The sequence below is a fragment of the Boleophthalmus pectinirostris genome, unplaced genomic scaffold (genome assembly GCF_026225935.1).
Source record: "Boleophthalmus pectinirostris isolate CB_2022bp ecotype Guang Dong unplaced genomic scaffold, ASM2622593v1 HiC_scaffold_15, whole genome shotgun sequence".
Taxonomy (NCBI): Eukaryota; Metazoa; Chordata; class Actinopteri; order Gobiiformes; family Gobiidae; genus Boleophthalmus; species Boleophthalmus pectinirostris.
Window position 1 is genome coordinate 28071043 of NW_026571070.1, and position 14860 is coordinate 28085902.

At 38.7% G+C, this 14860-nt stretch overlaps 1 protein-coding gene across 1 annotated transcript in view; it reads right to left on the minus strand.

Annotated features, from left to right (window-relative positions):
• Positions 1–14860, minus strand: part of gli3 (GLI family zinc finger 3) — a 146340-nt gene that overhangs the window by 7940 nt on the left and 123540 nt on the right. The gene's annotated exons all lie outside the window — the stretch shown is intronic.

Consider the following 14860-nt stretch of genomic DNA (forward strand, 5'->3'; position numbering starts at 1 on the left):
TTCATTTTAACTTTGCACAAGAAGTGGTTTAACAAAGACTTTAAGTAAGCTGTTATTTTTTATTGAACCATATCCAATCGAGTTGAAATATACTGTATCGAATCGAAAGTGCACTGTATCGAGATATGTCTCGTATCGTGGCCTATGTCTCAAGGTTTGTATCGTATCGGCAACTTCTTAATGATACCCAGTCCTATTCCTCGATCATAAACATTTATTCTTCTTAAAACTAATTGCGGTCGTTCAGCACATGGTCGTTGTGTCGACAATCCAGCACCACCAGTCCTGGCTTCAGACTTTCATCCACGTCTCTTTGGATTTGCGAGCGGGATGTGGGAGTGAGCTGAGTCAGAGCAGTCGTTGACTCAGTTTGTCTTCTTCCTCCTTCTCCGACACTCTTCCCTTCTCCTCCTCAGCCGACAGACCTAAAGCGTGATGAGAGAATTCTCCAGCCGCTGCTTCATTATCATCGGAATGACTGCGGGAAAGGTTTGGATAATGCTTGTGTCCGTGGCGTAACAACAAACCGAGATGACAAAAAAGCCGGTAGCAGCTGAAGTGTGTGTTTTCTTCCGGTCGACGCAAATACGTTCGTGTCCCTGCCCAATCAGAACCCTTCCCCACCCCCAGACGCTGAGTGGAATTAAATAAAGGCAATTTAACATTTTTTCCATGTAAACTCGAAGAAGAATATTTTAACTCAGAACAATTAATTCAGGACTTAAAAGACACCATGTAAAAGTGACCATTGTGCCATGGTGTGACATATAATACACATTTTCAATAAACAGTAAAAGTTGGCATTATGATAGAATCCAGTATTATCTTTGTTTGAGACAATATAAGCAGGATACTACAGATAGAGACAGAGATGAAGAACACTTTTGTCCGGATGACTGTTCCTCTCCTCAAACTGCCCCAACACAGATCTGCTGACCCTACCTGACCAGTCCTCCCGTTCGTACTGAGAACTTTGACTGAGACGCAAATTCAACAGAAAAGCTCAGCACATTTCCACAGCTAAACTTGAATTTCCCTCGGGATCAATAAATAATCGCGGTCTCGTTCTCTCATTGAAAAGTTTTAAGTCTCGTTGTGACAAAGTGGGTGATTTGCTTTACCTGGAACTGATCCTCACCTGGGGGGAGGTACTTCCTGTTGGGCGGAGTATAAAAGCACATAGGCACAGAGAGACTTCTGTGCAGGTTTTTAGGGGTTTTTCAATTTGCGTTACTTATTTTCTCTTTATTCGTACTTTCATTTGTGCTAAATAAAGAAGTCTATTTTAAAATAAATGTTGTCTGGTTAGGAAGACTTATTTTTGTTGCATCTGCTTCCTGCTTTGACCAGTTTGCCCAGCTTCCCCACACTCGTCTTGACGCCTTAACTGGTTTTTAACACCGCACGGGTTTACAGTTTTGCTTTAAAAACCAGGTTGAATATTTTTTCTTTTTTTTCTTTCTAAATCTTGTATTTGGCCTTAGAACTCAAGAAATAGAAACACCATTATATTTTAAAATGAATGATAATAATAATAAAAAAGTGATATGTGACATAGATAGAGGTTTATTGTTTAGTTTCTTTTCAAATCCATACTCACTGTGAATTGTAAATGCAGAAATGGACTATTCCATAATGATGCTTGGTAATAAAATAATAATAATTTAGTTTCTCCAGGTTTGACGGTGTGGAGCAGTCGTGTATGCAGATGTTTGAGCTGCTCGTGTGTGTGCGCTGTGGTGTAAAAGCCAAAGAGCAGAGTCCGGTCCACACTAATGTATCCAGCGCTCAGGAGCTCCATCACTCTCGCTGACACTTTTTAATTTTCTACTGACAAAACAAGACTCATTCTGGAGGAAATGATTGGAGGGAGCAGCGCGCGGACGCCACTGAAGTTTGCTTAGATTGATCTCCTGCCCACCTCGCCGACAGAATGCTCCTCTCTCTCTCCCTTCCTCTCCATCCCTCTCTTGTTCTCTTTCCATCTCCCTCCCTCCATCTTCTTGTTCTGTCTTATCTCTTTTTCTTTCTCTCTCTATCTGTCTCAGTTTTTCTCTCTTTCCAGCTCTCCCCTCTCTTTGTTACTCTTTCTCTCCTCTCTGTTTCTCTCTCTCTTACTTTCTCTTCCTCTCACTATTACCCCTATCCCTTTCTTTCTCTCTTATTTTCTCCTCCCCTCTCTCCCTCTCGCAGTCTCTCTCTCTCCCTGTCTCTGTTTTTCCCTCTTTCCAACTCTCCCTCTCACTATTTCTCTCTCTAACGCTCCCCCCTTTTTTGTTTCTCTCTCTGTTTCTCCCCTTCTCCTCTCTCCCTCCTTGTCTTTGTTTTCTCTCTTTCCAACTCTACCTCTCTTTGTTTCTCTCTCTTTCTCCCTCCCTGTCTGTTTTTCTCTTTCCAACTCTCCCTCTCTTTGTTTCTCTCTTTCTCTCTAACTCTCCCTCCCTCTCTCTCTATCTCTCTTTCTCTCCTTCTCCCTTTCTTTCTTTCTCTCTCTCTTATTTTTTCCTACTCTCTCCCTCCTTGTCTCTGTTTTCTCTCTTTCCAACTCTACCTCTCTTTCTTTCTCTCTTTCTCTGTAACTCTCCCTCCCTTTCTCTTCCTCCATCCCTCTCTATTTCTCTGTCCCTCCGTTTCTCCCCTCTCCTTCTCTCTCCCTCTCTTTCTCTCTCACTCTCCTTCTCCACTCTCACTTTCTCCCTTTCTTTCTTTCTTTCTTTCTCTCCTTCTCATCTTTCTCTCTTTCTTTCTTTCTCACTCTCTCTCTCTGTCTCTCTTTCTGTGTCCGTGAGGGAATCCCTTTGGCATGTGAGGGACGTTCGATATCCCGCGGGCCGATGGGCGAGCGCTGCTGACACACACACACACACACACACACACACACACACACACACACACATACACGCACACACCAACACCCACCCACACACACGCACACGCACACACACGTTTTCCACATATGTTGGGGACTTTACATTGTCTTGCATTCATTACATGGAGACTCTGACCTTAACCAGAGTTATTATTTACCAAACCTCAACCGATGTTCTAACTACAACCAAAGAAGCCATATCTGAACTTTAAATCACGTTTTTGATCTAATCATAATAATAAAAGCATTAGGTGAGGGCTGCAACTTACAATTATTTTAGTATTTGACTAGATAAAAATTACTTTTTCAATTAGTCAATTTGTCTTTTTTTTTTTTTTCTTTTTTTTTTTGTACATTGAGATTTTTGAAACACATTTTTCACCAGATACAGATTGAAATATGGCGGTTGAAAACTTAGATATTAAGGTGTATTATTGGTGAAATGCAGAATTTTATTATTTTACCATTTTGATGCTGTCTTTGTCATTTTATTATTATTTTTTAATCATTTCTAGCTTTATGCATTTTAACACTTTTATTTATTGTTTTTTATTTATGATTTACTGTCTTTTATTGTACTAATTTATCTGCGCAACACTTTGGAAACGGTCATGTTTAGAAAATGTAATGTGTGGGGGTGGGATTAAATAAGTTTTCTTCTTCCAAACAACATTTTTTTGTTGTAGTTATTTTCATTTCTGTTATGATTTCACTTATATGTTCCATTGTATAAGAATGTAAATCTTTACTTGCCCAAAATAAATACATAAAATAAAAATAGAAAATTTAAATGTGCTATAAAAATAAAGTGGATTGGATTAAAGCTTAAATTCGAGATAACCATTACAGTATGATTATGATTATTCCAACAGTCGATTATTTTGATGAATCGTTGCAGCCCTAATTTAAGTGACGTGGATCTGTTTTTGTCCAGTGTGTTGGAGTGTGTGTACAGATTTGAGTCCTCAGGATGTGATAAACCCGCGGCTGTACACTCACACGTAGAGTATTTGTTGAGATGAGGGAGGAGTCCGAGGGTGATGCATGAGTCTGAGCTGACGGAGCGGGGACAGAGAGAAAGAGAGAGAGAGTGGCCGCGGACACACCTAACCACATGATCTAATGGCACTTCTTATGGAATCAATAATCTCCATGCTGAGCAGACAGGCCCGGCGCTCGCCTAAATGGACAAACAGGTGCTGATAGCCCGAGCGCCGCATTCGTCTTCTGCTGCCAGCTTATCGCCAACAACTGTAAACGCCACCGAGATGGATCTGAGAGGGCGACGCAGGGGACACGGAGCGGCCAGACACACAGGTGCAAGACCCAGGAGAAACTGATACACAAAAGTAAAAATACTCTACTTACAAACTCCACTTCACTACATTTTACAAGTAGATACGTTTTACTTTTAAGGTTAAGTTAAGGTTAATGTACACTTTATTGTCCCTGTAAGGAAAATTTGACCTAGAGGGACATGCAAACTCCTCTCAGAAAACTCGAGCTGACCTGAAAAAAAAAAAAAAAAAAGTTTAACCTACAACAGCTTCTACTACTACTACTACTACTACTACTACTACTACTATTACTACTACAACCACAACTACTACAATTACTACTACAAATAGGTGGCGTCAGATATGTTATTGAAAAAAAACTTTAACCTACAACACCTTCTACTACTACTACTACCACAACTACAACTACAACAACAACTACAACAACTACTATAACTACTAATACTACTTACTACTACTACTACTACAGATAGATGGTATCAAATATGTTATTGAAAAAAAGTTTAACTACCTACAACACCTTCTATTACTACTACAACTACAACCACAACTACAACAACGACGCGTACAACTACTACAACAACAACAACAACAACTACTACTACTACTACTACTACTAGAGATAGATGATATCAGATATGTTATTTTTTTTTTAAAGTTACTACAACACCTTCTACTACTCCTACTACTACTATTTTACTACTACTACTACTACTACTACTACTATAACTACTACAACCACAACTACTACTACTACTACAGATAGATGACGTAAAAAAAGTTTAACCCACAACACCTTCTACTACTACTACTACTACTACAACCACTACAACCACAACTGCTAATTACTAATACCAATACTACTACTACTACAGATAGAAGACGTCAGATGTTATTGAAAAAAAAAAAACCCTTTTGACCTACAAGATGTGTGTTTTGACCTACAACACCTTCTACCACCACCACCACCACCACTACTACTACCATTACTACTACTACTATTACTACTACTACACCACTTTTCCCCTTGCTGTTTGAATTCATTTTAATTAATATCCCCAGTCACCTTTGTACTATAGGGTTTATCGAACAGCAGTTAGCAGTTAGTTGGGAATTAAACCCAGAACCTTCTTGCTGTGAGGTGTGAGTCAGCGTGTTTCTGTGTCTGGGTGAGTTTCCTCCTCGCACTCTGGTTTCCCCCATCAACCCATAACACAATCCTTCAGCAGGTAGTTTTGAGTCCTGGCTCAAGATCTGGAGATGGATCAGCGGGTTCTGAACTGCGGCAGGTAGTTAGTGAGTTTGAGTCAGTCTTTGAGCAAACAAAATATAGAAATAAAAATTTATTATGAAATCAAGTCAGTCACTTTTAATGACCAGAAATTTGCCCAATTTTTCATCAAGATCACAACATTTGACTCGTTAATGGTTCTCAAAATATTTGTGAAATACCGGTGCATTTTTTAAACGAGAAATAGATTTTTTCGTGAGATACTTTGACTTGAGTAATCTCGTTCACCCCTGTATCTGTACTTTTACTCACACAAGAAAACTGAGTACTTCCAGCCCTGACAATACCCGCACTGCCTTAGCACACTTTTACACTTGGTTTGTGTTAAATAATGATCCTCCTCTTAGCTGTACACGCCGCACACTGGTGTAATATGCAGCAGTCATTTGTTGGGCTATTTCCCGGCCGTTTAGCCACTTTGGGATCCATCTGCGCGTCTCCTTATCAAAGGCTCTCCGGGACGCGGCCTCATGCATTAGAATCCGAGCGTGCATGAAAAGAGGGGGCTGTTTACAAGGCAATTTCACTAAGCTGTGGGCCCCGCTACACCGTTTAGCTTTATCAAACACGCCCTAATAAATCATACGCTCTTTTGTGATGTCAGACGCTTTGTGCAGAGAGGAGCATGGAAGCGGTAAAGGCACAGGATAGGGCTGCTGCATATGAGGAAAAGATGTGATATTCAATAACTGATTTGGATTGCTATAATGATAAAAAACAATATTATAGCCATCGGTTTTGATGGGAGTACATTAAAAGTGCCAGATTACACTATATTCTGATCTCTGTTGTAATGTTTCACAAACTTACCTGGATTTGAGTTTTGTTTCATTCACACATGCTTAACACACAAACCATGCATGTACAGTTCTTCTCTCAAACTGAAAACACTCAGATCCTCCTTATGATGTCATGTGGTAATACACGAAGTGCTCCACACAGCTTCAGAAGAACCATTTGGATCATTTCCAATCATTGTTACTCTCTTCTAAACTAGGTAAACTACCACTATATAACATCACAAACGTATGAATGAAACAAAACACAACTCACAAGCTAAAAAAACAACAAAAAAGCAAGTCCAACAGAGGGCAAAAGTAGGAATTAAAGGTGCACTGTGTAACTTTTCTGGTGGAGTTTCAGCTACCTGCTTGTTCTACAGTATGGCATTCAACTCTTTTAAAATATTTTCTGTATTTTAGCTAAACAAATAATCATTTATGCTCCTCTTTGTTGTTGGCGGCGATCACATTAGTCAAACATTGAGATAGTCCTATTTTAGTGCTGTTTAGACCTGATGTAGTCCTGGTTTAATCTTAGTTTAGTCCTGGTTTAGACCTGATGTAGTCCTGGTTTAATCTTTTTTTAGTCCTGGATTAGACCAGCTTTAGATCAAATTAGTCACAAATAGGGACGCCAGGTAAATTTCTTGTATAAAACTGGGACAAATCACTGTTTTTGGATAAATCTACTGGGACAGGGGACACAGGGCTCAAAACTGGGACTGTCCTGGTTAAATAGTAAACATCACAAACATGTGAATGAAAAAAAAAAAACATAACACCCAAGCTAAAAAAAAAAACAAGTCCAAAAGAGGGCAAAAGGAGGACTTAAAGGTGCACTGTGTAACTTTTCTGGTGGAGGCTCAGCTATCTGCTTGTTGTGTGAAATATTCCAATGTATGGCATTCAGGTGATGAAGTGATGAAGCCACAAGGCCAAGTTGTTGATCAGATCTGTGGAAAGGCAGCCTTGCTTACAGTAAGTGCACATGTTTTTAAAAATACACCAAAAAAAACCCTTTAATTGTATAAATGCATATGCTTAATGCTACACTGTGGAACATTCCAGGCAACACATGGAGACAAGCAGGTGGTCAACCTTCTAAAAAATTTACACCTGTGAGCACCTTTATTGAAAATGGATGAAAATCCATTTATTTCACTCTTAAAAAACAGTACATTTCTATCAAACAGAGGACTGAAATATTGCGATATGTTTATTTTCTTTCGATAATGATTAATGGATTAGCCAGTTTTGCAGTATCAGTATTTTGGGTATATAATGTGGAGGAATGAGTAAGAGAGGAGAGTGGGAGGAGTGTGTGAGGAGCAGGGGGCAGGGAGCTCGAATTGGCATGTGTAATTCAGCGCTCTCTTTTCATCTCTGTGTAAGATACTCCAGACAGATAAGGGCCTAATCCTTCTCCTGATCAAAAAAAATCTGCATTTTACCAATTAAAGGGCCGCGCCGGGGGCCAAGGAGGGGGCCCGCCTCCAGACTGTTCCCTCTGTAATCTCCCTGTAACACTGGGGAGGCTGAGCACGGGGAGAACAATCACAGCACAGCGCCACCTACAGGACACAAGTGCTCTGCGGAGGGTGGAGAACACACACGAGGCCATACAGTCAGACACACACAGTACAGTATACAGGCTGGTACCACGAGTATACGGGCTGGTACCACGAGCATACGGGCTGGTACCACGAGTATACAGGCTGGTACCATGAGGCCAGAGAGGATGGAAGTATAGTCAGATAGTATTTATGTATTTGGATATTGTAGCAAAGAGAAAGATTTAAAGTCTATGTCTAAAAAGATCTGTACAAAAACATATACTCAAGATACGTTTCAGGATGATGGAGTGTCATATGCCAATGTTACTGTTACTACTATGACTACTACAACTACAACAAGTACTAGTGCAACTGGTGCTGCTACTACTTCTACTACAGATAATTAACATCAGATATGTTATTGCAAAAAAAAAAAAAAAAAAAGTTTAACCAACAACACTTTCTACTATTACTAACCTATTACTACTACTAATACTACTACTACAAATACAACTACTAGTACTACTATTACTACTACTATAACTACTACAACTACTACTATTACTACTACAACAGATAGATAATGTCATGTTTTTGAAAAAAAAAGTTTAACCTATAACACCTAGTACTACTAAGCAACTACTACTACTACTAATACTACTACTTCTACTACTACTACTACAAATACAACAACTACTACTTCCACTACTACAACAACAACAACAACAACTACTACTACTACTACTACTACAGATAGATAATTTCAGATATGTTATTAAATAAAATGTTTAACCTACAACACGTTCTACTACTACTACTACTACTACTACTATTACTACTTCAACAGATAGATAATGTCATGTCAACATCTAGTACTACTAATCTACTACTACAAATCCAACAACAACAACAACAACAACAACTTCTACCACAGAAAGATGACATCAGATATGTTATTAAAAAAGTTCAAACTACAACACCTACAACTACTACTACTACTACTACTTACTTACTACTACTACTACTACTTACTACAACTACTACTACTACTACTACTACTACAATAACTACTACAAACTGCAAATAGTACTATTACTACTACAGATAGATAACATCATGTTTTTGAAAAAAACTTTTAACCTACAACACCTTCTACCACCACTACTACTACTACTACTACTACTACAACTACTACTACTACAATGCATTACAATATATAGGAATGTGGAGAGACATTCAGCAAATCAGAATCATGAACTCCTTTTATTTTTTCCAATATCATTTTGTGTTTTGAGCAAACATGCATTCTTGTAGGTTTGTACATAAAAGACCGTTAGATTAAACAACAGGCGTGCGGTGTTAGGATCTTTAGCCACAAGCGACAAAACCCCACTTCAAGCGCGACATTAAAGCCTTATCTTAAAAAAGTCTTTCCTTTGAGAAGACGGGCGGGCGAAGGGAGGGAAAGAGGGAAACCGGCGCAAGTAACCGAACATGTCTCTGTGTGGAGAGTTGAAACGTAATGAATGAAATAAATAGTTTGGGAGCAAAAATGACACCCGCTTTGCTTTTGCTGACTGCGTAGGCCAGATAAGTGCGCCAAATTACGTCGATGCGATGCTAATCTTATCGCGGGCGAGGAGAGAGCTTAAACGCGAGCGATAAAGGAGCGTGCGGTGGTGTGTCACGGTGCAGGAGAAGGGGAGAGGGTAAAAATATGCGCCAAGAACAAGGTGAGGAGCGATGAGGGTGGCGTGAAGGCTTAATCTGGAAATTAGGCCAACCGCAAATAAAGATGTAAGAGAGGCTCCCGCTGCTTAAAACACTGCTGATAAACGTGTTCAAAGAGCAAGTGGGTTCTTTAAGAGGCAACTTTACAGGAAGAGAGGGGTTACATGAAAGAAATCATATCAAAACAATACCAAAGAAAGTACAAGATTAGGTATTTCCAAGCGATATGCAAAGGTATCAAATATTTGCTGTTTTGTGAGTTCCCAAAAGGCTCTACTTCACAGTTCTTATTCCACAATTTCGTTTTAAACTGTTTGCAGTGGTCCAAAGTTATTCCTTATGCAATCACAGCATCTTAATTATTTGCCACTCAGTTGTCAGTTTATAAGTGCTTTTCACATCCAAGAAGAGTTTTGTCATGATTCTAAGGCTAACGCAGGGTGACCAGATGCCCCTGTTTACCTGGGACAGTCCCAGTTTGGAGTCCTGTGTCCCCTGTCCCAGCAAATTTATCCAAAACCAGTGATTTGTCCCAGTTTTATACAAGTAATGTCCCAGGTGTCCCTATTTTTGACCAATCTGATCTAAACCAGGATTAAGCAAAGAATAAAACAGGACTAAAACAAGAAACACATAACCGTTTTTGATAAATCAGATCCTCGCCATTAGTAAAGAGGAGCATAAATTATCATTTGTTTAGCCAAAATATAAAAATCATTGTTTGCAAATGACCATAAAGCAAAAAACGCATGACTGACATGAGAATCCACAATGTTACGCACTGTTTTCACAATTTTATTTATATCACAACCCGGAGGTGTTCCAGTTTAGTATTTTGAAAATTTGGTCACCCTAGGCTAACAACAACTAGCATTCTAATGCACACTTCATGATTATTTGGTCAAGAAAATGCTTGCATCTTGCAGACAATATGCAGCAGATTTATTTTGGTCTCAAGAGCTGCTTGACATAGTATACTGTTTTAGGGATGGGACAAGATCTTGTGCCATGAGATCTCGCGAGACAAAATTGCCACGAGGTTGTGCACATGTGACAAAAATCTTGTGAGATTTTTCCACTTGAATTTACCTTTACCTTAGAAAAAAAACAGTTAAGAGCTGGTGAGTTATACATTTTGAGAAGCTGTAGTTCCAAAAAGCAGTACTACAATGACTGCTTATGTATTAAAATAAATAAAAATAGTGAAACCAACATTGCGAAATGAATCACACTATAAATGATGTAAAAATCTCATCTTGTCTTGTTCTCGTGGACCCAATCTTGAGGTTTGTCTCTCCTTGTGAAAATTGTGCCTCGTCCAACCCCTGTAGTATATAATAGTACTAAGGCTACTTCAAGTAAAAAAAAACATATACATGCTAACTTCCATCCTTTTTATGTTTTTTTAAAGTAAATTGAAACCACCACTGAGACTTCTATTGAGTAACTGAATTCATTTGAAACCAAGGAGTGACTAACCAGACAGATAATTTAAGTTAAGTTAGTTTAAACAAGTCAAATTTGGGATTTTTAAATCTGAAATGGGGAAAAATAATAATTGATAATAATAGTAAAATAACATTAACCTCATTGCAGTTTTATTGTACATAAAATTTGGGCTCTGGGCTGTTTATTTTTGGTTCTTATAAAGTATTACGTCAGAAGTAGAATACAAAATACAATACAAAGTAGAACAGTATTTCCTATAGTGTCATGTTATCTGTAATGGGACTTGCATTCCCATACCTGAAGTCACATGACCAAAAAACACAGTCCAATTGGCTCTAACAACAATTGCATTTTGTTTTCCCCAAAGCTATTTCAGAACAGGGGGGAAGGGGGTGCTCTATTGTTTGCTTATATGGAACTCTCCGCCATCAGCGCCACCCCCATATGAGGCCCCCAACCCCCCGACGAGCCACTGTGGTCCAAATACTGTACTTATCCCATTACGGAGGGGGTGGGGCCAGGCCTGATAAGAGCGATTCCCAGTCTGCGACGTAGAATTAGAGCGCGGAGACTCCACTGGCATCTCCCCTCCATATCTGCATGTGCAAATGAGAAGGAAAATGCAATATCTGCGAGTGGCGACAAACTGCAGAAACAATTTGGAGATAGGGAAGTGGAGAGTAATGGGGATTTTGTGGAGCAGTTGGAGGTTATGTAGAGGAAGGGAAGTCAAGAGATTCAAAACTTACGCTACTGGTGGTTTTCAGATTCTAGCATGCGATGTCATAATCCCAGGTGGGGGGCAAGAGACAATTTCATCTATTGATAACATTGTCCTTTGCCATGAAATATCTATAAGGTCAATTCACAAAAAAAAAAAAAAAAAGAACTAGTTCATTTTAAATTGTTTGCGGTGGTCCAAACTTATTCCTCGCTTCCCTCGTGCATCCTAATTATTCACCAAGAAAGCAGACTGGAGCAGAGTTTTCCCGTGAAGGTAAAGCTGACAACAACTAGCATGCTAACATGGACTTCCTAATTATCAGACAGTAAAATTCTTTTTAATTAGAGATTATTTTGACCTCAAGTGCTGCTTATACAATATCTGTACTATGGAAAGACACATTTTGCCGGAATACATGTGAAAAAAGTCAAGTATGGGACCTTCTGACTTCTTATTTGTCTGCTTCATGGATCTATTAAAATAACTGGATACACTATTGCTGCTTGTAGCTGCCTCCAGTTGACGTAGTGGCCACTCACTGGTACTACAGCGGAAAAAATTCCCTGGGCTGAGACAAGATTTTTCTCATACAGCGCAATGTAATCACAAACGTCTACAATTTTCAAAAATGTCGGATTTTGTGTAAATTTTTACCTATTTTTATACACATATATTAACTTTTTTTTCAGTTGTCTTAAAACACACTTTATAATAGTTAGCTCTGGCTCTGCTCTGCTGCGCTCTAGCTCCTCTCCCTCTGATTGGTCAAAGCGATCACGTGATACACAAGGCCGCTCTCCGTGCATGCGCTCGTGTGCATTGGCATGTGCCCATGGGAGAAAAGAGCACTACTGTGCATGCTCGGTTGGCCTACAGCCACCGGAAGTACCTAGACAGACTTGAACGGGTGGCTATTTTGAAACCCTGGGGCTTGGTCTGCTTAGTTGTTGTCATGTTGAGGGGGAAAAAATTAAAAGGTAATATTTATGCTTGCTGGTGATGTAGTGATTCATGTGTGATTGTTACACCAATGTAATTCTCTCATGGTTTGTCATAAAATTCTGGTAAAAAAAAAAAAAGTAGCTGTATTTGATCTATTATTGTTTTTTTTTTTCAGAAATTTTTAATTAAATATTACATCAAGAGGTTTGATAAAACAGAAAGTAACTTCTAACCTCCAACTGCTAAAATAAGAAAACATCTTATTGAAAAAGCCAATTTAGTGGAGAGAGAAAGGGTAGAGGCATTTTGTATGGTCGAGCCAAGAGGCAAACCAACAATTTAACTCTAAATCAGCCCTTTCAATAACATTTTTCTCTTATTTTAGCAGTTGGGGGTTAGAAGTTAATGATATCCAAATCTTTCTTTCTGTGTTATCAAACCTCTCGATGTAATATTTATTACAATTTTCAGAAAAATCCTTAAAATACACCCCCCCCCGCCAAATTTTATGACAGACCATTTATGAAATACTGTCATATTTCAAAAGATTCTGACTCTTAAACAGCAAGTGTGATGTCTATTTTCTATATTTTTATCCATACATTACAAGATTTCCCATATTGCCAATCTCTCCATTCCTATATGATACAATATATGTTAGAATGGACATTGTCTAGTTATCCCGGCCACCTGGAGCGACTACCATGCCTTCCTCTTCCTCAAACAGCCCTCTCCCTCCTCTGCTACACCGTCCCGCTGCCAGAAACAGGGCCAAGAAGTTGTCAAGATCTTCAACCTTTGAGCCGAGCCCTTCAAACGCGGGAGGCAGCCCATTCCGAGCGCAGGATATCAATTATAGATAGGGGTTACCACCGCAGCGGAGGATTGCCATGTCAGGGCGCTGAGCAGACAGCTGTGAGGAGTTCTATCAGATGTGTGCTGATGGCTGTTTCACGCGCACACCAAACCCAGTGCACGATAGGTTAGGTTTGACCCTTTTGTTGGGATCATACTGGTATATATTAATTGTTTTTTTTTAAGTTCAAGTGTGCATAGGTCACAATGGAAAAGGTGAGAGTAAGGTGATAGTGAATTAATGATCTTGTATGTTTAGGTGTTTAGGTTCATCATTATTGGATGATTGATAAAATGGGTTGACAGTTCAAGGTTACGATAGCGTCTGGAGAAAGTTGTGATGCTATAAATATACATTTGTAGGTGACACAAATCAGCAAAGTCAAAAAGAACACAAAGTAACAAAAGTATGGATGTTGAGATGATTCGATTAATCTGTAATGGGGTTTATTAAAGTCACAAGATGATTGTAGAAACTAAAAACATAATATAATGGTAAATAGTCATAGCGCTTTACATTAAGATATCACCCATTTACACACACACATTCAAGTTAAGTGTCTTGCCCAATGCCAAATTGAAGATTTCATCTGTAAGAGCTGAAATCGCACCACCGTCCTTCTGACCCTGGCTCCCATTGACTTACATTGGAAAATGGTCACCTCTCTCACTGTACCTGCTGCTGCAAGCCTCATTTTGGTCTTAAAATATTCGTATTAACCCACTCTACGTGATACTGGTGTTTTTATTTCTCTATTTTGTCTGTTAAAAAAATCCTATTCCTCGCTTAGTACAGTTCTTTATACAGTCTACAGGGTCATTGATTCTGATCAACTGAGCTAATTTCACAATTAAGTACAATTTTAGAAGCAAAATCATTTCAATACTTTGAAAAAAGTAAACCTAAATGTAAACAGATTTTTTATTTGGCTGTTTACGTCATGTGATGTTCACACTTTATAAAGCTGGCCACTACTTGAAATATAAAGTGATATACCAGTGATTGTGTCTTTTCTGTATTGTATTACTTGGAATTTACATTTTACAATCAAGATTCTGTTTACAATGAATATTTTAATCAGTTATGGAATATTAACATTTGAAAAAAAAAAAAAAAAAACATGTTTACCTAATAGAATATAATTAATATGATATATTTACAGATAGTGATTTACAGCTACTAAAATTGCTATTTCCATTTGATTGCAGCTAATCCTACAGCCAAAAATGCAAGTTCACAAAATTCAAATGCTGTTTCTTTGTTTCACTTTCACCATGTTTAAATGAATGGAAGCGGATGTCTTTTCTACGCTACTTTGTCAACTTCAACTATTAGGTCACACACAAAACAAGCCATTCACGATCC